The 24,437-nt window shown below is 38.7% G+C and overlaps 1 long non-coding RNA gene across 1 annotated transcript in view; it reads right to left on the minus strand.

Moving 5' to 3' along the window:
* Window positions 1-327: 327 nt before the first annotated feature.
* Window positions 328-24,437, minus strand: part of LOC122175931 — a 36,508-nt gene continuing 12,398 nt past the window's right edge. The window contains exon 4 of the long non-coding RNA XR_006177577.1: window positions 328-488. This is a non-coding gene — a long non-coding RNA (uncharacterized LOC122175931). The remainder of the gene's footprint in view (window positions 489-24,437) is intronic.

The following is a 24,437-nucleotide window of genomic DNA, read 5'->3' on the forward strand; positions in this document are numbered from 1 at the left end:
AAGCGTCTTTCTATTATCAGTCTTTTTTTTTTTTTTTTAATTAAATAAAGCAATGACTTCAGCAATGACAGCCCAGGAAAGAGAAGTCATTTTTTTCACTGGTTGCTCCTCTGTTCATTGTACTCTTGATGATTTATCTAATATAGTCCATCAGTAGTCCAAGTGGTACAGAAATGTTTGTGACATTTCTTTCTTCAGGAAAGTATTTTGTTTACAGGATTTTACTAGGTACAATGTCCAACTCTCTGGAGATGTTTATTTGTTCAGACTGTTTCTCGTATAATGTATGATTACCCAATCAAATTCATCATAATCAAACTTCTCATTTGTTATTTCTTGCAAATTTAAGAGAAAAGCATCTCTTCCACAAGTGTTCTACATTCTTCTTCTGTTTAGAAATGTCAGGATGTAAACACAAAACAAAGTAATAGCTTGTTTCCATTTTTGCTTTGCAGAGTGCACTGAACAAGTGGCTTCTTACATACTGGCTGTGGGGAAAAAAATGTTGCAAGTAATTAAAATGCCAATTTTATTATTTTCAGACTTCTCACATACAGAACATTCCTCAACATTAGCAAACTAACACCCATATATTGAAAAAGTGAAAGGTCCTTCTAAGAATCTGGAAAAGCCATGAGGAATTTTCTCCATCTCTCTAGGACTAAAAATGCCAATGTTTCTTCGAAATATTACTTAAACTAATGTTCCCCCTGAAAAGCTTTCTACTTGCCAATTTTTTTTCCTGTTCCTCAAAAATCAAAAGCTTGTTTTGAAAGAAATATGAAAGGACTCAAAGGGATTGCATTGAGCCAAAAGTCCTCCTTTCTCCATCCTCACTCTACTCATCTGGAAAGCATCTGGCAAACAAATCCATTGATAGCTTAGAAAAGCCTTTATCTATTCTCACAGGCTTAAGAAGAGTGGGTAACATACACATTCCATGGATTAATTGTACATCTCCTTTATGTTATTTCAATTCTGAAAACATAAAGAGTACAGCAGAACATCTATCATGCTCCCAGAGAAAGGATGTTCCTGGTAAGGCTGCATCAAGCCCTAATTCATAAAACAGTCAGCAATTGTTGCTCAGCACCATCCACAAAGGCATACCTGCATATGGAGCTCACCTGAGTCCAGCTGGGTTTGTTGCTCATTATTTGGTCATGCTGATTCAGCTACATTCATAACCTCAGCCTCAGTTTGCTGCCTCACACCACATTTCCCTGGTCTTTGAGATGCTTAAGTGGCTGCACTGTTGCTGAACACAGAGGAAAGGAGCACAACTGGCTCCAGGCAGATTCTGTGAGCATTTGCTGGGCACTCCCTTGATCTACACTCCATAGTTTCTACATACTTGGTGTTGCTAATGCTGCAAATAAAAAGCAGTGGACTTTGGTTCTCATTAGAGTGCTGCTACATTCAGATGTAGAGGAGGACTGTGTACTAAACACAGAAGAAAAGTTTGTATAGTTCCCTTAGATGATGCTGAATATTCACCATACATGGCAGTTTGCAGATGAGAGCAGGTAAAAGGCATGAGATCGCTTCATAAGCATGACAAGTAGCATTTTCTGTTAAAACTATACAAAATACACACATGCTGTATTTAGACATTAAACTGGCAGATTGGGAGTGGCGTGCAAATACATGTCAGTCCTCCCAGACACGATTCATTCCGCACGATACAAAATCAGATCCTTGATCCTCACTTTCTCCTAGATTGTCAAAACTGAAGTTTATATAGCTGAAAAACTTATGGCATGTCAGCATTTGGAGCTGCCCCTCAGTCCATTAAACCACAGTACAAACCGTCTGTTGCCCCCAAGGGTTAAGTGACAGTTCTTGTCTCAGAGATACTATAGTTGAGACAGGTTTTCACCACTGGTATCCATGGAAACGAGGTTTAAGTTCAGAAATGGACCCAAGGCTCTGGCTGCTGGGATTCAGCATTTACATCTGGGCCCTTATTAGGGCACTGGCATGGCTACTAACACAAATAGTCTCTGCTTCAATTGGTTTCTGGAATACCTTTCCAAGCTCCAAACTAGACACTTCAGGTTGTCAATAATGTTTCGTGTTTTTGCCCACTACTAGAATAATTTTCTTCAGGTAACTAAAAGTTTTTTCATCCTTTATAACCCACCTGTAGTAATACCAGGAAGTAAGATTCTTCCCTAACAAAGAATATAACCAGTTAACCAGTTCCATTCTCTCAGATGACCCCTTCCCACTGCAGGTTATTTATTTAGTTATTTTTAAAGACTGTTTTGACGCTATTTAATTTTACTGATGAGATTATAATACAGGCACATCAAAATCATAGACACACACTGCTCGTTAGTGAAACTAACCCAGGTAATGCAAGACAAACAGATCCTGCCCCCATACCATAAGTCAGATCATACTCTCCCCATGTGGAAGTACAAAGCATACATTTCTCTTCTGGAGCATAGAAATGAAGCATGTAAGACGGTCAGAGAAGGAAATTGTGAGCTGCTCTGCCTTCCCTGTATGTCTGTGTAAACTCCATGATTGCATTAATCAAACCAGCACTATGTTATATTGAATATTCATCGCTGAATAAAGGCAAATATTTATGCAACAGGGTTTAAATGGGAAATATTCAGGATGATTTTCTGCTAGGAAAACATTCATTTTCAAATAATTGATCATTGTAAAGGTAAAACTGGAAGCTGGCTGTTAGAATTTGTTCAGCAGACCTTGGGGCACCTAATTCCTCTCTGTACTTACAGAAACCTTCCGGAATCAAATTCCCCTCTCAGTGAAAACCTTAAACCAGCATTAAATGTCTAATTAGTATCCTGTGTAGAATAAGCTTCCAATTTTCTGTTTATACATTTCTTAGTATTTAGCTTCTTACAGTGATAAATACAAGTCTTCTAATGCCATTTTTCACACAAAGCCGCCACAGCATTGCTTTCTCACTCCTCCTGCAAATATGTAGGATGTACATGCAAGATCACAACCTGTTTTTTGTGTGTGTCCTGTGTTCTTCTCAAACACACTGTATGAACCATTGCAATGTATTCTTTGGCACATGCAGAGTCTCAGAAGTTATTTTAAATCTGAAAAAGAAGTTAAAACAAGTTTGCAAATGATTCAGACTTTGTGGAGAGCTCTTGGGAATGCTTTCTTGGCTGTCTTGCAGTTCAGAACTGGGAAGGGAAATGAGAGGAAAGGATAGCATTATCTGCAGGTGGTTTCAAGATTTTAACAGTATCAAAGTCATTTTACAGGCCTTTGTGCTTGTCCTTAAAATTTTACATGTCCTGGAAACTTACACAGCTTTGCCTCACACCATGCAGCATCAAAAGAAATGAGTGGCACATTACCAAGCAGAAGTCTCCTACATTATATGAGCCACTAAGTTTCCAGGATGATACTTTCAGCAGGAAAGCAAAAGAGAAGATTTCATTTGTCTGCATTTCAACTTCTGATTTATAATGAGGGCTAAAATTTGTTTTGAAGGGTCTTGCTGGGAATGCAGCGCAGATCTGTGGAAGCTGCATGCTACTGATATTACATTGTGTTTGGCAGCCCTCACTGCCTTGCCACATAGTCTTCCCAGCTGCGATTACATTTTAGTCATTGCTCTGAACTTCTTTTAGAGAACCATCAGACCTCGAGGATGCTGACGCTAACAGCTACCAACAGTTATACAGAGAAACAGTTACAAATAAAGTTTCCTTTTCCTGAATGGATGACTCTTCTCTTCCTACAGACAGCTGCTATTTGAGATTGAGCAAGTTACCATTCTAACACCATGCTAATAATTGTGGCTTTTTAATCAACTGTCACACACCAGGGAGAAGACTCACTGCCTCTCCAATGATCTGGTTTACACACAGAGGAGTGCAGCAGGTTTTCTGCCATGCTCTTTTCTGATTTCCTTCCACTTGACTTATCTTCCCATCTTTGCATTCAATTATTATTAGAGTCTAACTTGAAATGGACAAAACAAATACTACCAGATTACTTTTCCATAGTGAGATTTGGATCCTTTTTCAGGATAAACAGACAAAATCTTGGTGACAGAGTTTCTATTGCTGCACACAGAAATTCCAAGAGCTGCTTGTCATCTGTTGGCTGGGCAAGAAGAAACAAATCCCAGACATTCAAAAAAAGTCCTCTTTCAGTTGGATAAAAGCAAAATTTATAGACTTTGGGCTGAGCTAAGATACAATGGGCTATTACATCTGCTTGTTTTCACTCGTTCTTTATTACTACATATCTTTTTAAATAAAACATATTACAGCATTCCACTTCTCTCATGAAGCATTGTTGAATTTCAAAACAATGAACATCACAGCATTAGAAAACAACAAGTGATTCTGTGCTAAAAGTTAGGCAGAAACTTAAACTGGATGTCAGTATTATAGTTGAGTATCAGAGAACTCAAAATTGAGGTTGTTTCACAGCTCCCAGGAGAACATCAGAACACATCTGCAACCTGCTCAGTTAGTGAGAAGTGTAGCCATAAGGCTAACTCTGTCACCAAAGCAGCAGGTGCAATTCAGGTTGATAAAGTCCAAGCTTTAATAACAAAAAAGAGAGCCAAGCTACATTTTTATGATACTGAATGTTCTGAAATGACTTGCTCAGACTAAGTGCTGGCTCATTACATCTGTATGTGATAACATCCCAGGAGGGTTTTGACCATCTTTTCCCTTTGCAGCTCACAGTTCACTTGAAGCAAGTTCCAACTATAAAATGTATTAGAATTTTCCTAGCACGATGTGTCATTTTGTGAATTCAGAATACAACCAAATATTAGAAGAATTATACAGTTTACTGTAGAGATCATGGATTCATGGCTTTACCAGTCTACTGCTAGACTGAGCAAATGGAAAAATTAAACCAGATTTTGCTGTTTAATGCTGGTTACAAACCTGTCAGGTCTGAGCAATCAGGTCAAGACATTGTCACTGAACAGAGCACAGTCTGTACTTGTTTGTAGCACTGTCCCCTCTCTCAGATGTCATTGCTGCCTCTCTGACATGTGGCACTGGGTATCTGCGCCCCCTGTATGTTATCCTGGAGAAACAGCTGTGAGACTGGATCTAGATATATTTCAAGTGGAATTTGCTTTGCTAATACATACAGCCCTAAAGTGAGATATCCAATTCATCAAAGCATTACTATGGATGTTTCCTAGGCTTTACTGACAACAACTCTTATTTACCAACCTCATGACTAATCCATGCCCTCATACTATTTAAGGTCTTCTTGTGTCTTCTGGACCTCAAACCTTACACATCTTGGCATGCCTGAATTAACCCTTTCTCAAGCAGCATGCTGTACATTTCTCAACCACCCACTAGAAGTCAATTCACTCTTATCATATCCCTATTGACAAAAGCTGTTCATAAGCTGACTGTTACTAGATATGCAATGGTTAGGTGAGAAACATAGTAAACATGCAGAATTTTAAGGATATGACTCACGATGAAGCAGTGAGTCAGTAAATACCAGTAGAAACTTTCAGGCAAAAGAATCTCCCAACAGCATATTATTACTATGCTTATATACAAATCCTAACAGCACACAATTTAACCATAGTCTCAAGAAATCAGCCTCCTAGATCTTTTACTTTTCAACAGGGAAAACCTCATGTCAAAGTTATTGTAATAGTGCATATGCATTACAAGAATAAAGCAACTCCCACAGTCTATACTGACAAGCTGTGATGACAAGCTTTCTTCTTTTGCAGACAAATCCTACTATTTAATGCTTCTGCAATCTTAACTTCATACTTTGGATCCCCATGAATGCTACTCTGACACATCAGGAGTTGTGTTGTTGGCAAAGCAAGGGCAGTGGCAACTGGATTAATGGAAGTGGACAAACAACATAAGCCTTCAATAAGGATATTCACAGACATCCAAAGAGGAATCCAGCAAAGAAGGATCAATCCCAATCTGCCTATTGTAGTGTTCCAATCATAAAGAAGTTCTACCCAGAAAACAGTAGCACTTACAACGGACCACAGTGCTAGGCTTAGAAGAAAAGCAATACAATGACAGTCATATCATGCAATGCACCCATTGATAAAGAGCACTAGTAGAATACACATGGTTTTATTTTCAGAGTCTTTGTAAATTCAAAGGAGCCCCACAGGTTAATATTCAAACCAAACACTACCACCAACATCCTGCTGCCTGTGCACAACATGCCCAGTGTCACTTACTTCATGCAGTGTCCAACTGCACCTCTTGCTACCGTGCTAGAAAGGTGTAGGGCTCCCCTAAATCTTACATTACAACCTCCAACAGGGCTCTCTTTCAATCCAATGGGTTATATCTCTTAAGAGGAATGCACAGGAATCTTAACTTGCATTATCAGCAGTATCATACAGCTAACCTCATTACTACATACTCAGGGAAACTACAGGATGCCATGAGAGTTCTTTTTCTGTTGTAAATACGGACACAGAAATACAACATAAAAAAAGAAAAGTTGCCATCTTGAGGGTTTCAGTCTGTAGCCAATGAGCTTTTCTTTCACACTGGGATATTTGTTGTATTTAGTACCAAGTTTGCTAGCAGGGAACAATACAAAATCCTATCCACGACATTAGGAATAATTTTTTATAAATGTGGATAGATTCTTGTCAGTCATCTCTGCTTATAAACGGGTTGGGTCTTGGATAAAGAAAAAAAATATTAATTGCATTCAGGCTATATCTCAGTCACTCATGTGCTTCCTCTTGTCTTTGAAAGTCAGTGCAGTCTTGTCTACATTGGTTCCATCCACAGAAATATCCCTGCCACAGCTCCAGTATACAGCAGAGATTTGCATTCCTGCAGACTATCTTTAATTCTGAAAATATACATTCAGTCCGATGAGGAGAAATGAAACTGGGTGCCTAGACTGATATAAAGAATATCAGTGAATGCACAACTGCAGGCAATGAACAGTGTGTTGTTTGCTTCCTACTTACAACAGGTTTTATCCACTTGACATGCATTTAAATTACAGGATAAGCTTGAAATTAGAGGACAAGCAAAAAACCTTAATAATAAAGAGATAAAGAAAGAGACACAAAATGCAAACAACCCTCCCTAACCATCCTTCTTACCACTCACCAGGCTACTCCTGTTTAATCTTGCCTTGAGGTGTCATTAACAGACATTATGTGGAGATATACTATATGGGGGTATAAACACTTGTACTTAAGCACATACATTTTGATGGAAGAACAGGCTTATTTCCTGGGCTAGTTCACTCAATAGATCATCTATTACCACTTACTCTTTCAGACCCCCCAACAAATCTCTTCCTACCAATTCTCCTTTATGAAGTCTCAAATAGATGAAGCTCACTTGCATACATTGTCCCAGAATCTGGAAAAAGTATCACATCATCTGCTGAAAAATGTTTGGAAATCAAAAATAGAAACAGCTACATCTCTCACTCTTTGGGGCTCACACAGTGCAGTGGAACTGGTCTGTATGAAATATATGAAGTGGTCATCAGAGGAATTGTGTCCTGGCTGGTCCTTGTCAGAGAGCAGGCTTGCCAACTGGGATTTCTCTCTCCTTTTCAACCCTTGGTTATATTAGTTATCAAATCAACCTCTGCAGGAAGGTCTGAACTCCCCCAAATAAACTTCCTGAACTTCTGGATTAAAAATTCTTTCTTACACTACAGAGAATACTGCCATTTGGGGGAAAAGACAATATGCTTGATTTTTGGCACAGTTGTGTGACGTTGTCATTAATGCTAGACAAATTTAAAAAAACAAACAAGTTTAGTATAGCAAAACAGAGGATAACATTCTGATTAATAAAAAGTTATCAATACCAAAACAAAAAGTAAGACTCAGAACATAAGCTGAATCATCTGACTGAACCATTTTCTGAGTCATGTATCAAAAGTAGATAAGGGAGATTTAACTTAGTTGTACTGAATCCTGAGTTTTCAGGAGACATGGAAGACAAACTTTAGCAAAGATTTTATGGCGTTTCCAGCTGATAGTCAACATTTATTTCTGCAGATGATGGAAGAACACACCTCTGTTACACAGTTGTATCACTTGGTGGAGGAGTGAATCTAAAGCTATTTGCTAGTATTCCAATCAACAATGGCAATTAGAAATGTTTCGATATTTATAATTTCCCTATCCTCAACTAAATAGCTACATGAACAGGTTTCAATACAGTAGTTTTATTCAGAATAAACCTGGCAAAAGACAGGAAGAATAAGAAATATTTGGATGTACTGATCTTATAGCCATTAAAATTTCTTAGTAAGATACAAAGAAATCCACTGTGTTCTTGTCAGCACACCACAGCCTCTAACTTTGATAGTCCAAAAGCACACGACTGGATAGATTTTAAAAACAGTATTGGGAAAATGAGATCTAGCTGTTGGTTGCAATATGACAACTATGTGCTACAGCTACATGCTACAAAAAAGGAATGAGACATCATTTCCTGAGTGGAGGTGGAACAGGACAAATGGAAGACACTAAGAGTCCATGGGGAGAGATCATATAAAGAACAAAGTGGTTCACAGTTCTGATAAAGAAAAAAAACATTCTTTCTTACCCAGTCAATGAAAATTATTACGTTTGATATAGGCCATTAATCTTCCCACATGCCCTAGAGACCTAAGTGAGTCTATGCACACTGTTCTGGCGTTTTTGATGGCAACCAATTAATCTTAATGAGAGAGAGTACTGAGTTTAGAGGTTCTATCTCACTGCATTGCCATTTATTTTCACTGGCAGTTGGCTGAATTTTCCTTTACAACATGGAGGTTATGAACGTCTCATTTATTTTGACAATGCAATCACATCACAAAGGGACACTGATTGATACAACTCTGTTTAAAGTGTTACATTCTTAAAATTGTAGTTCAGAGGTCCATTCAGGTACCAAGCCTTCAGTGATTTATTTAAGGTTTTATTCTGTTCTCATTTCAGTTGCTCTTGGATGTTTTTCTCTTGGCCTCTGCCCTTGGATCCTGCTTTGACACTCTTGTGTGTTTTCCATTTGCTGTTGTCTGAAGTCTTCAACATCCAAACCCCTGCCTTTTTTTTTTTTTTTGCTGTTCAACAACAGCAACACAGAACCAGTGGCAAAGAAATGTGATAGAGGCACTACAGCGCTCACCACTTTAATGCATTCCTCAAAGAATATCCATCAGGAAGAAGTTGCTGTACGTAAATATGCTGCACTGATTCCATTAATCAAAAACAAAATTCTACTTAACTACAAAAACTGAAATGTAGGCAAACAAATGCAAGAATGAAAAATAACTTTACCATGCTGACTGATAAAAGAAAAACAAACCGTTCGTTTCAGCTCCTGAATTCAGGAGTTGTGCTAAAAATACAGAGTGAGGTAGGGAGAGAAGGACTCAATCTTTCTGGCTGACAGCAATTGTACATTTTAAAATGTTTCCAGAGAACTTGGACTTTGCATTTGCACAGACAAAAAGCTATACTGGTAATTACTGTGAGCAACTGGATTGACTTTTAACTGTTAGTTTCATCAGAGTTCCTTTGTATGGAAAAACATTGTATTATTTATGTTTAAATTTCTTCTTTAAATAAGGTAAAACATTAAAAAAGTTTGCTAGGAACTGTGGCACATTCAGTGGCTTTTTCCCTGGACAGTATTACAAGTTTCTGTCTTCCTCCTTATGTAGAAAAATGGTAGGTGTCCAAATATCATAAAGGAGGTATTTTTTATAAGGCAAACTTCTTTCATTAGGCTGTAAAGCAGGCATGACTTGTCAGAAACCTTCTTGCAGCTGGTAACAGGACTGCTGGATAGCAGCACAGACACAGTAGGCTCCCTGCTTCCATTGCACGCCGTCTTCATTTCATGAGCTGGCACGCTCCCAATTGCCTGTGTCTTTAAGCAAAGACTTCCTGGGCCGTTGTGGGTCAGTATGGACATTCTCAGCTTCTGATTTTTTTTTTTTCTGAAAGTCCAGCCAAAATCTCCTAAGTCTGAAGGCTCAGGCAATGACTTGATTGCAAAACAATCTTGAGTGCATGAACCTAATTGGCACCATCTCTGTTTCACCAGCGATCCTCTGTTAACCACCACTACTAAGTCCTAGATGCTTTCCTTGGCAGCCAAACTCCTTCCACACCCACACAGAAGTGGAATGTAACCTTTTAGCTTAAGGCTTTGGTACTCAGCCCCATTCTGCAGCATTGTACAGATGCAGAAGTGGAACTAAGACAGTAAAGACATGGCTGTACTGAAGTTCCTACGTTTTTTCTTTCTCAGTATGTGCAAAGTTCATTTCAAGTGTAGCTCTTACTAATAATGAACTGCAAAGAATCATTAACTCTGTAACACCAGCTACCTGCTTCCTTTGATCAGCAATAGGCTTAATAATTTTAATATGCAAACAAAGTAAATCAAGCCTCCTTACCTCTTCCCCTCTCCAGCACTGTTCCCCTCACACCAAAATTAAATCCCTCGTCACGATCTCACTTGGTTTTCAAGGCTGCTGTGCAATGAAGATTACTTATTGATGATTTGTCTTCTGTTTCCCTCCATCTCCTAGATCATTTGAACACTAAGCACTGGTTTCATGTTAAATTACGAAAATTCAGTAATGATTTCAATTGGCCTGGACTGAGCTCTCAATCAGCACAGTTCACAGTACTGCCACAAAGCAATAGAAACGTGGGTTAAGAACCAGCAGAATCCGTGCTGTAGGTACTTGAATGCATTCAGGTTGAACAACAGACTAGCAGTAATTTTCTGTGTAATTCTTTGTACCGATCTCTCCTGGGAAATGATGATGAAATTTGAGAAGCACTCAGGCCCATTTAAAAAACAACATCTACAGTTTCTCAACACAAGCCATATATCAGCATAATGAACTTAAACTATTCACTGGCTGGTCAATTTACAGCAGTAAGAGGAAACAAAAATCCAAGTTCAAAACCTCAGTTACTTTTACTACTACTTCCTTAAGTACACATTAAGACAGAAACATTTTATTACTGCATTATATTTGTTGTCTTAAAAAACATGAATTGCTTTTATTTTAAATAGCAGTTTCAAGAGAACCTGTTAGGGGAACTTTAACTAGGGAATTCAGAATAGAACAGTTGTGAAAATTCCCAGCCTCACACAGTCACACTGTCCAGAAGTATTTCAAAGCACAATAAAAACTGTGCAACTTATTTCTTTGCTGTAATCCATTGTTGATGAATCTTCTTATATTGAAAAGATCTTCCTGAGACTTCTCCACAAGTTACTGGAAAAGGCAAATGAAGGCATTCACTACATGGGAAAGCACTCTACTGGACTAGTCACATTTACTGGATTCGTTTCATCATTAATAAGCGTGTGTCTTACTTGTGATTCAGTAGAAGGTTTGAATCTATTACTTTTTCCTCAAAATTGAAATGGAATTCCACAAAAATGTTCCATTTCTCCTACAAGTTAAAAGGCAAATAAGCCACAAACAGGAGGTAAAAGGAGAACTGATGCAGTGTGGGACTGGTTGTGGATGGTCTCTACTTTTCATCCACCTCTATAGCATAAACGCACAGTCAAGACGTGAAAGAAGCCAAATCCTTGTGTGTTACTGCGTGCTTACCACTAACTTGTTATTCTTTCTCCTTTCAGATATTACACACATTTTGAAGTTGAACCTTGTCAGAATCTCTACTGATAAGGGTACATCTTTGTGGTTAAAGCGACAGAATGGACAGTCGAGTTTTTTCACATCCCTTCTCTATTATTCAGTGACTGGACTCTGGGTATCCCTTTACCAGTATGTAAGCTAACATATATTTCACAAAGCTTGTGCATTGCCATTTCTTACTGGATAAAAGACTCTGCAGTGAACTCAATGTTTTATTCATTGAAATTTCTCACTGGCATCATGTGACATAATTCTACACTTGCATTTCTGTTCACAGTTTTCAATTCATAGTCCTCCCCCTTTTCCCCTCACAATTAAATGGGCTTGGCTGCAGTGGGCTGCTGGCTTGCCATAGAGAGAGCTGGGATAGGCTGCCTTTAGTGAGCAGCAGATTTTATTTAAATCCTTTCTGCACAGAATGCAAAGCCTTGAATGTTTTCCAGGAGTGTGGATTGTGCTGACTTTAGTGCTCTGAGCAATAAACACAGCTGTGTTTGACTGACTAACAAATGTGGATACACAGTTCTGCTACACATTCACAACAGAGCAGTCAAAATTCACTGTCTACTGCATCAACAAAAGTAATGACACTGTAACTGCAACCATTATATATGGCCACCTGGGCTTCAAATGTGAATGAAGATTGGTCCTTCCGCATAAAATATTGTACTGGAATGTCTTTCTGTGGGGGTGTTTCATTTATTTTTAAACAGTAGTTTCTTAGACTAGCAGCCAAGATTTTAAATAGTTCTCATTACACAGATGACTAATAATCAAGGTGCTCCTTACTGAATTGTGCAATTCTCCCAGTAGGACATTCCCCTACGCTCAGGAGACACAGAGCGTGCCACTTTGCATCAGCAGCAGACAGCCTGGGAAAATACTGTTTGCCTGGCATCATAATACTTTAATTAAAAAAAGTCTGCAAACTCTAACGCCTCTAGGGATGTTAAATTTAGCTGAAAATCTAAATGTTAAATTACACCAAATTGAAATGCATAGCAGCATCTCCAAGTAAGATGCTGTGACGAAGGATATGGTAATGGCAAAATCAATCAATCAATCAAAGTTAAGCTGTACCCAATCTAGGCAGTTTAAAGCTGAGTTGGCAATCACAGAAAACAAGTTATGCCAATCCAGAGGGAGGAATCACCCATTTGCCTCATTTTGCTCTCTCACTTTTATGTCTAGGCAATACTAATGCCAAAGAAAATACTCAACTATAGCTGTCCACAGCCCTAGAATCATTGCTCACTTGGAAATATTAAATAGGATCACAGCTCAACTGGGTCAAAATGAAATTGGCCAAGGACAGGGATTGTGGTAGCTCCCTCTGAAGTCAGTTGGGATCTTACTGTAACTATTTCTCATCAAACCATCAGCCAAAGGAAAAAAGCAAACTGGCCTCAGGAAAGAGGTGCATTCTAGGTATGGACACTGCCTCCTTTTGTTTATACCCATTTCTGCTGTAGATCATCAGGCAAAGGACATTTGTCTTTTACTGTATACAACACTCTACTTTTCCAATTGTATGTGCTTAGCTTGCAAGTGTGAGAACAGTATGTGGCTTTCAGGTTCAGATATTTTCCAGCCTTATCCTGTATGAAAACTTCTTGTGTCTCTCCTTGTTATTAATCTAGAGAAGTTTTGAGATGTTTTCGTATGACTGAAAATAATACAGCATGGACTGAACAATAATCACTACCTACTTCATCATCACTGAAATCCAGCAGAGCTCACAACATCCTCAAGATAAGGAAGGCTGGCTTTGTTTTGACTGGGAAGCAATTTCCTTCCAGTAAAGCCCCCTGTAAAATCTGTAAATGAGTGCTGCCTCAAAATATTGTTCACTTTGCTTCTTGGAAGTTAGCAGCTATGTTGAACTTGATACAGAAAATATCTTACAAGTAATTAAATTTCTGTTCTGCACTCAAGTACAGCTGTCAAGCATGCATTACAATTCCTACAATTTTGTTTCAATTATACAGGTACATTCTGTACACTACTTTGGTAAGGATGGCCTGCTTTGAAACACAGCTACTCATTGCATGTAGCAGGGGTTACAGCTCCAGACAGGTTTCTTATTCAAAGCCCAGCACTGAGATTAAGATTGGGTACAGTGGCAGCCACATTTCACCTTCATACCTACATATCTGAACTTTGTCCTTAAAATCCTTAAAAAGAATAAAATTCAACAACTGTTGGTAAAATTACATCATTATTTGCCTTTACTTAAACAGCAGAACAAAATGGAGGGAAAAGCCACCAGCAGAATTAAAATGGACAGAGCAGAACACTCATTTGGAAGAAGATAAAAAAAATGCATGAGCGTTCAGAAATACCCAGAAAGCTGGTAAATTTTTATAACACACAATTCCCTCTAGGTTTCCATGGAAGATTTTTATTATTACACAACATAAAAATAACATTTTAGTTATTTTCCACCAAGGCTTCACTTAAGCCCTCTGTGTTAGGTCACGTTACAGATGTTACAGAGTCCTCTTATGGGTGATGCAAGGCCAGTGTGAAATCCAGAAGAGTCTAAAATCATGACCTGGGGGTTACTTTGCACTTGCACTTACTGTTTACTTTGATTTTCCCCAGGCCAAAATACATAGTTCTTGTTTATGGTATATGTCAGTCTGGCATCCACAAATCAACCCTGGATCTGGAAAAACCCACCTAAGTAAATTTTCCATTTGATGTGGCTGCCTCTTGGTAATAAAAGCGAAGCCAAGTGATTGGGTTTCAAGAAGTTCCTTTCCAAAGCTAACTGGCTTTGCTGACTGTGGCAGAAGACTGCCCTGGAGGGGTCTACAGCAGGACCTAATTGAGGCTATGACACCAAAACAAACCAGGTTGTCTGTAACAGTAGTGGGAAGACATTGCCATTAGGATCTCTATCTCTGGTGTACTTTCAAAACTTTTTATTGCATAACCTAGGAAAAAAAAAAAAGAGCTTGTGATGCAACACCAACATTTTAATAGTGACTCCCCTCAAACGTTCTGAATTAGTGATGAAACTCAACTCTCAACAAAGCATGCTGGTAGAATGGGAAGAACTGCACCGCATGTTTTTTGTGTAAACCATCACCTTCCACTAAATCAGTGATCAAGATCACAGAGTAAGATCAAACGTTTTCACATTTATCAACAGCATTCACTTCCCTCTATATGCCCTCAATGCACTTCGTATGCCACCTGAAGACCTGGGCATTACCGATCCACCAGGGCCAGTAAACTCTCAAATATTCCTGCTGTTGCTTGTACTTGCCTAGAATCAGCAGCTATGGAACCACTGACATCTTTGTGTGTCACATATTTGTAATAAATAAATAAATTAGGCTACAAACAAGTTTGTTAAGCAACAAACTTGAAGCTATCTGGATGCCTTCCCATTCCAAGGCTTCCAAAACTGCCTATGTTAATGGACTGCATTAGAATTATTAATTTTAATTATTCTTTATATAGATGCATGTTGAAATACTGACCTCAGCCCAGTAAAAAACACTGTCCATTCTCTCCATTGATAACATCCTCTTGGGGGAATGTTCTGGAGCTACTATTGCCTTGATCAAAGTGGTGAAGAAGCAAGCCCCAAATTAGGTGAAACAAGCCCCAAATTAGGAGAAACAAGCAAACAAAAATCATGCTGATGCACATGCAAGGCTGAACGTGAATCTCATCACTTATGAAGAAGCATAAACCTATGAAGCATGAAGTAATCAGTCTCATGTTGCCTTCAAAGGAAGAACTCAAGTGCATTAGCATCTGGAGTTATCTCTGAGGAGCTTGTAATTCACACCGCATAACATTCTGATGTTCTGAGGATCAATATGCCATAAATTATCTACTCAAAAGATGCTGAGTAATGATAGATCTACAATCTTTAGAGCCTTTCGTATAAATCTTTCCTTCAAATATCCTGTTGGCAGAGCTTTCCCCCCATGGTGGCTGCAATCAGCAGATGTAAGGAGGGCATATCTGCAACCTGATCTCAAGACAGGACCTTTCATGTTCCGTGGGTGGGCCTCAGCAGCGTGTTTCTAACAAACTAGACAGCACTAGATAAACAGTTCTAAACTGGAAACGTTGAGGCAGCTAAGCCAGAATGCCAAACAGTGCAAATCCTACGTAAGTCTAAATCCAGCAGTTGTGCCTTTTGCTTTCTGTCCTCCTGCCATTTCTAACTTTGGCTGACAGCGTTTCCTTTGGGAATCTAGAAAAAACACACAAATCCCAGCTGCAGTGATGTACTTCCTCTTAGCTGAACAGGCAAAGAGAACTAGACCCGCTTCCTGAAGACTGGTGAAAATCCAGATGAACTCTAGATTTCATTAGTTAATAGGTAGAAATAGAGTTACAGTAGAAATAAAAATCCACTCCATGGCTTTATTTATAACAAGACTCAGAGTGTTAGGAGATATTCTTAGACATCAGGGAGACAATAGAGAGCAGTAACAGCTCTCAGCCTGCGACTTGTAAGTTACAACAATTTGCTAAAAGCCACAGCATGTTTAAGCTCATTTCTTTTTCAAATTCTCACAGAGGAAAAACCATTTACTATTTGTTTGAAGTGTGTAATTTAATTCTTGTCAACTCCCCCTTCCCCCCCAGTTGAATTTTCTATAGAATGGTATGCAAAATTCTACCTGCGTGGATCATATTAACTGCTGCTTTATTCAATGAATAATTTTATAAAATGTTTGGGATACTCAGTCGATATCAGCAATACCAAGCTGATATTTGATCATGGCTCCACCCTACCTACCTGCTTCATTTTAAAAGGTAAACATGACCTGAAGAAAATAACTTGTTCTATATGGATTAATTCAAAGTATTTTGTCATTAGTGTCCAAAGAAGAGTGAAACAAAAATGAAAGACATCCTAAGAGCCAGACTCGTGTAAGATGATATTCTGGCCCAGATTTCAAGAGAAAAAAAATTAAAAAGCCTTTCTACAACAAAGAGGTAATGCTTGGTTTCTGAACCATTATAGATTCAAGACACAAAAGGAGTAAAAATGTGTTAGTCTTGAACACCAGGGATTGGCAGACTACACTAGGTGGCACTGCTACACATGGCTTAAGTTTATTGTGGGTTCAAATTAAACTTCGTTTTTGGACAAATACCTGTATTAAGTTTATAAAGGAAGTGTTCTAAGGGAGCTTTGGCAAGTGGCAAGGAAGTTCTTTGCTCTTGTGTAATTACAGGCAATTTCTGCCATGAAGTTATTACCCAGAAACTGGCCAGAAGGAGTCTTGATAATGATGCTGTTTCCTCCTTCAGAATAGACGTTTAAGTGCTGTTTAAGCCAGTCCTTCAAAATGTACACACACAGCCTCATAAGCAAACATCACCTCTGTGGTGTACATGGGAGCTCAGTCATTGGTGTTGACAGGGGAAAACTTGACCTGAAAGACCTGGACACTACCAAAAATACAGATGGCAGAATGCTGACAGTACTTCAGAAACTGTCTGGGTTAAGGAGACTGACAACAAAATAAGACATCTTTATGGCACAGTCTAAATAATGAGTTAATTTAGATGTCTACTTTTAACATTATCCAAAAGTTATTACTGCATTATTTGTTTTCTGCAGTTTATAACTAAGCAGACATCACTCATTTCAGTCTTTTGCCTACTGCTACCACATAGTAGGACACTGAAAAAAAATACCAAAAAATAGGACAAAATAGTTGGCAAAGCGGATAGTTGCAGGCATGAGTGTTGTTTATATTCATTCACAGCTCTGTGTAGTACAGAGCAAGACACAAGGCTACATGTCTGTGATTTCACTCATCTATTCAATATAATTCATCGATAACATTAAATGTAATTGGCTGAATACTTCTTGGCATCACAGCCTCATGAGTGGGTGTGGGCTGCATAGCCACTCAAAAACAGGATGCTCACAGTTCTTCTTTATAACAGTTAGGTAACAGGAATTCCAACCACCTTTTATTCTTAGAAAATCAGAAAGGGAGGTAAAGTCTGCTAGAACTATCTGCAGCCATCTGCCCAGCAAAATAATGTGCAGATCCAGAACTCTGACACTGACCTTTATTACTTCATCTTCTCTGGTTCTTCCTGAGTGAAAAGACACCAATACTAAAATGATCACAGCTTAAACCAGCGAGGCTTTATTTACAAACACAAGTCCTGACACTAGAGGCTGTTTAAGTTTGTGCCATGTCATGATTTGCCACCAGAGTAAGCTTTCAGTGCTGAAAATCAGTTTCAGCTCAAAATACGTGAACCAGTTTCATGAAGAGAAGTAAAAAGATGTGTTTTGTCAACAGCTTGCTGTCCTCATACTGGAGTGAAGAAACCACATTCAAACTCTCTCCAGCTTTACAATATCAGAAAGAAACAGTGACAAACCTTCTGCCTTTTTTAAGTAAAAGCTGAGGTTCTAGAGATTATGAAGCCTCTAATTGTTTCTGCAGACTAAATACGAAGTCATGGAAGTCATTACAGAAAATTCAAACAAATAGCCACACATGTAAAAAGGAGAAGCAAGAATAATGGCTCTATGTAATTTATTTTTTGTGCCACATCTAGCAACATTACTACTCATTAAATCTCACAGAGATCTTGCTGCTCAGAATCCTGTAATTCTATATTCTATATTAAATGGGACTGTACCTTGAGCTATGCTCACATCTTGTTAACTCGTCCACTTGGAGCTCACTGCATGTAAAGTTAAGGCATCACCACTTTGGCACATCCCTCCTCATTTCAGTGTAAATATCAGGTTCTATGCATCTAAAAATGCCACTCAGAGTTTAAGATGACAGGATTTTTTGGCAATCCTGGAACCCAGCACCTAACAGTCTGGCTTTCATAGGTGTACTGAATATCAGTAGGCTTTAACCTGAACAATTTTTAACACTAAACCTTCTTAGGAAGACTCTGTATTGCCATACAGTGAAAAAATTTGAATTCTTTCCTCCTCTCCACTATATGCACAAAGGCTTGATGAAGTTGGTTGTGGTTATCATTACACAACTTTTGATTGGCAGCCAATAGGTGTTCAAATGAAACAATTTAAGAGTGCCAATAAAACTCCCATTCCTGGTGATTGGAGAGGAGCAGAACTGCAAGGAGTCATCCAAAAGCAAGCAGGGCACACTGCATTTTGGGGAGAAGAGTGAGTTTATCCTACAGAAGAATAGAGTTTCTGAATTTGGAATTGCTAATGGCCAAACTCATATTTCATTCTAAGCTTCTGGATTTTTAAACTAACTTAGAAAACATGGAAACTAATAAGTCAAGTATCTTCTCATAAAGCCAAGGAAGACTGGAAGGCTGGGATTAATTCTGTTTATGTGTCTATAGAAAGTTATGCTTTTACCTTGCTGAGAACAGCCACATTTCTTTACGAAGAACCCCAGAAGAAAGATTTCTGTGACTTAAAGAACAAGTGTAGAGCTTTATAGGATTCTCATTCATCTGTGGAAAATACCAGCATTTCTTTAGAATCTCCTTTGAAATCTTCTCCACATACGAACATTTCACAGTGCAGCAGAAGAATCTTGCTACCCAAAGAATTCAGTGTCAAACATAAAATAATTTCTTTTACTTAAAGCTGTTTTTTCTCGATACAATCAAAATGTCAGCATCAGTATGTAAGGGTACCTTTTTTCTTCCACACTATTATATCCACCATCTTTTCCCAGAGAAAAAGAAAATAAACCACAAAACCAAAAACTTAATTTGTGAATTTTAGCGAGAACATAAAAACTTTTTCCTTCCTGTTTTGAATACAGTAGAACAAGAACAAAGATCTTGGCAACAAAGCATCTTCACCAAAGTAAACTAAAGCACTAAAAGACAGTTTACAGTTGTCCCTTGCTCAAAGAGGGGCTAGCAGACATTGCTACATAAACACTAATTAGTGAGACTGCTGAAATTTAATTCAAATTTCATGATCAGAACAGAAAGCAACAAACTGAAAGCAGACTTTCTTGCTCAAGTCAGCTTTTAATACTCCTTAGTTTTGATTTCATTTCAAGTGTGTGACTTTGTATTTATCCAGGATAGAGGAAAAAATTCAGTGTCTTATGGAAAACTGCAAAATGGAAATGCTAAAATCTATAAAACAGCTCTTTGGCAGGTCCTCCAGACAGCAAGTCTAAAACTATTCCAACCAATTGCATCTTTATTGGAAAGAATCAAGCAGTCCTAAATTATCAAGCATATTCTACCACGTGACTTCAATTAAGAGGAAAATCTGCAATTGCTGTTACCTTTTTGAACATGGAAATTAGCACTGTAAGAAAATGTTGGCATCTTCAGGGTCTGATCTGTGATGGAGTCCAAAAGTACATAATTAAACTCTGAAGGCATCGTATTTCATTCCTTAAGATGATGCCAGGTGATTGCATACCAGCCTGTTTATGCATCCATGCAGACACTGGAGAGATGCTGCAAAGCCTTTTTTTTTCTTTTCTTTTAATGGATGACATGAGAAGAAACAGATGTCTATAATATATATAATGCCAAATGGTCTCAGAGGCTGAATGCTTAGGGGTAAGGTAAAACATGAATTAGACCGATCTGTTCAGGACAGGAACTCTGTCCTCATTCCATCCCTATTTGACAACCAAATGGCTGCCAAACACCAGGCATATTCTAGGGGTGGCAGTACAGGAATTTGAACCAGAGGAGTTGCCTATGCAGTACACAGACTCAGCTGTGTCCTGGAGGATGTTTAATAGGTAAGAAATTAAACAAATTCAGTAGGACAGAGGAAGATCTGAAAGTCAGGAGGCAACACTGCCAGCAGAACTGCAAACCAAGACCCAAGGGTAGCCACACTAACTGGTCAGAGTCACATGTAATGACAGCTCTCTCATTCAACCACTAAGAATTCTTCCTTGTCAAAAAATGCCAAGTGTATATTTTGTTCCCACAAAATTATTTGAATTTTCACAAGTTAGTGTTTTCCCTCCTGTACTTTATGTAAAGCAGTCATTTTAGGTAAAGCCATTAGCAAAATTCATATTAATATAGCACCACAGGCTCAAGGTCTGAAAGGCAGTAATGCATTCTTCAAGATGTCAAAGAAACAAACTCCTGTAATTCTTTGTATTGTGTATAAAATTTTGTACTACTTACAAAAGTGTTTTATATATTTTCATCTACTGGATGAACCCACATGGATGGCTTCCTCACATTCATGAAAAGCAAGACTACATAGCACTGTGTAAGTTTTCAGTTCAGAAAAGAGAAAGAAAAGCTATCTTTCCATGAGAGAAGAAAGGAGAGAATGAGGAGAGACAGGACACAAATAACCTAGAGATCACAGAAAAGACAAAATGTTTGCTGTCCTCAACCCCATTAGCACAACAAACCATTTTCTAAAACTGGGAACCTGTTTGCATCAAAAACTGCATTAGTTTATGAAACAGGAGTTTGTATTCCAGTATCTACTGGCACATGCAGATATTCCATTCAACAGTAAAACTATGGCAGCATTTTAGTACAGGGCTTGGTACTGAAAGATTGCTTTTCAGCTGGCTGTACTTCTGGTTGTGGGTCTGAAATAAGGTCCTCAAGACAGAATGCCTCTGTGAGATTGTTTTTGTCACAAGCAAACACTACAGCACCACCACTACCATTCTGGATATGTAGAAAACAGTAATACAGTAAGTTTACAAAGCAACAACTCTGTCTTGGAAGGGTGGAGAGGGTTCCAGATTCTAAAGGCATTACAGTTAGGCATTAGGAGAAAATAAAAACACAGCATTCCAATAGTACGAACTCTTCTTTCTTCATTATGGATTTAATTATTCACTATAGAGCGATACAGGGGCAGATGGGGCTTCCTTCACCACAGGTGGTCTCCTTTGAGCACAATGTTTAAGCGCAGAGTTCCCTACCACCAGTTGGTAAAGGCAGGTTTCCCAGCAAAGATAAACAACTCAGCATAAGGCAGCTCAGCTCCCATGCGGCCACACCTTGCACCTGGCAGAGCTGCAGGCACTATCAAAGCAGGCATAACATAACCCACACCAGAAAGCCTGTTTCTCACCTGTCAGGCTGGTTTTAAGCGCACATAAAGGAGGAAGGTGAGGAAACAGCTCTCCAGCACCAGCACTTCAATGAGTTCACTCAGTCCCCACGTTTAGAATCTATGTTTTCACAACACAAGTGATTCAACATTTTGAGATTTCGTTTATTATTCTGTGCCTTGACTTACAGCACATACTTGCCATAACCTTCCTCAAACAATGCTACAAGAAGTTCAGAGTGCTTAACCTGTGCCCAACAAAAGGAAAGAGAAGGAGCCTGCAACGGGCAGCCACAGAAAAACTGGAAAATAATCTGAAGTGGATGCTTCTATCACTTACAGCATAGGAAAAAAAGAAATAGAAAGAGTAACAACCAATATTTTGAATAAAGATGAGAGCTTGCTGTAGTGCCAGGTTAGATGGCAGATCAAATGAAAAGATGCATATCCCCAAGGCCCCCGCTCCCCTCCTGTGACATTTCCACAAGTTCTGGTGCCACTTCTAACATGTTGAAGCAGTCACTGAGTACTGCCAATCAGCCACAGCGATCTATAAGTGATTATGAATATTCTGGAACAATAGACAACATGTTTATTGGCAGTTGCTTACTTCAGAACTTTTGTTTTGCTGCAAGCGAAAGCTTTAATCTCAATTGCCAAACACTGAAAGGGCAAGGCAGATGAGAAGGCCTTGCATCACAGGAAAAAGGCTTTTATCTTCTACAAATGTGACAGTCAAAAGTTTGAAAAGCTTTTTCAAGAAAAGCACTGATATAATCTTTCTAATACTAAAAAAACTTTAAATCTCAGAAATGAAGAGATTTTGAGATCACAAGCTAAGCACTCTAAACTGTGCAAGTTAACATAGCATCAAGTAATCTTCTGTGTTCTTGCAGTGGCTATTATAATAAATTTTAATATATTCTTAGATTACATTTTGGGATTACAGAATAAAATATCCAAATCCGACATCTTTGCTTTCTGTCTCCTGTGAAGAACACTGCAGAAATAAGCACATTATAGGAGTGGCTGAAGCCTCAGCATGGCTTATATACACAAGGGGATGAAGCATTGTACAGTACTGGCTGACAATATACAACAGATTCCATATGTGCAACACTGAAGTGGTTGGAAAAAGTGAATCATCTTGTACAGAATGTGATGCGCAACTGAGGGCATTTCAAACACACACAAACATGGACTGAAAACATCGCAACAGCCCTCACTCATGGATGGACTTCTATCTGTGGAAAGAAAATGCTTTCTTTAAAGCATGTTTTTGTCAGTATTGTACTTTTTGTTTTACTGGGGTGTCTGAAGTCGTTGTTACCAGGTGTAAGTAATAATTAGCAAATGCACATTGCTGCCACACACCAGCATGCTTTGGGCGGAAGATGCAAAAATGACACTGTACAGTATTTTGCGGTTTGCAAAAAGAGACATAAGAGCTCTTGCTGTGCATGTTTTGATTAAATGAGAGCCTGAAGCAAGCATTAAGGTCAGCTAACTCCAAAGATGAAGCTGATTTTCAAAGTGCTGATAGCAGTCCTAGCAAATCTTGTTTACAGTAAAGCCTCACTGGAGAAAATGAGTAGTATTGTATACCTCAGTGGACTCACTGTCCCCTTTCGTTCCTACTTCAGGGCTGCAGGTTCCTTTTCACCCCGTGTTCACCCTAAGGCAGCTGCCAGAGCCAGCTCAGTGCCTAGTCCTGCAGGCAAGGTGGGGAGGCACTTACTTGAGTTGTCCACTGAGGCAGTTTAAGGGCATTCATCTGGACTGAATTTCAGCAGCTGTTATCAGCACTTTGCTGTACAGACAAACTGAGGAAAGCATTCACTACGGCGGCAGCAAGGTTGTACATAATTAAAACAGGAATAGTGAGAAGAAAATAAATGGGCTTACAATGAAAGGAGAATAAGCTGCTTGATATGGTTTACTCAGACTCAAAGCACTCAAGGACTCCAAATCTTTGTGAACTCTAGTACAGTCTTCCCAATGCATTGGGAAGAGCAGAATTAGTTTTAGTCACATTTGGGAAACAAGCTAGTTTGAAGATGGCTAGATCATGTGAGTAAAGATAATATATGCAGAAGAAACTTAATGCAGCTCTAAGATCATTCATATTCATGCCCTTCCTGGGGCATAAGTAGAAAGCTGCTCTTACTGGGTTGGGTAGAACCTGTTCAAATTAAAGGCAGAATACCAGGTACATTTAATCCTAAATAGATGTAAAAAATAAAAAAGTCATATCTTCAGCACTACAAGGGCAGCACTAGCTTTGTCCTAAGCCACATTCACAGAGTTTGAATAAAAGGTAGTCATGTGCTTAACAAAATGGGACATGAGTAAAGAGGAAGTGAAATAACTTTTGGGATGATGATTGGAGGTACTTCTATGCAACAGCAGCTTCTTGAGCAGGACAAGTAGTGCAGCATCAGACAGATGCTCATTAGCTCTGATGCAGAGCCCAATGGGGGAAACTAACACACAGAAAGTCTTCATTCAATTTGTATTGTGTTCAAAGCAGACAATGCTTGTTACAACAGAGAAATGCACCTAGAAACAGAAGTTTGCATGCTGGGAGCCAATGCTACATTTTCTTATGATGTGGTAAAGAATTCCCCAGGGGCTTCTGCAATGACATCCTGAACTGAATGAAGAATCCTAAAACAGAGAACATCAATGGATGAGAGTAATGGGAAAACTCAGATGAGAACACAGTGGATGAATGACTCAACCCAAGAGACTCTACGTATTCTTTCAGGAACAA

Source organism: Lagopus leucura, unplaced genomic scaffold (genome assembly GCF_019238085.1).
Source record: "Lagopus leucura isolate 7727_CA_CO unplaced genomic scaffold, USGS_WTPT01 Super-Scaffold_760, whole genome shotgun sequence".
Lineage (NCBI taxonomy): Eukaryota > Metazoa > Chordata > Aves > Galliformes > Phasianidae > Lagopus > Lagopus leucura.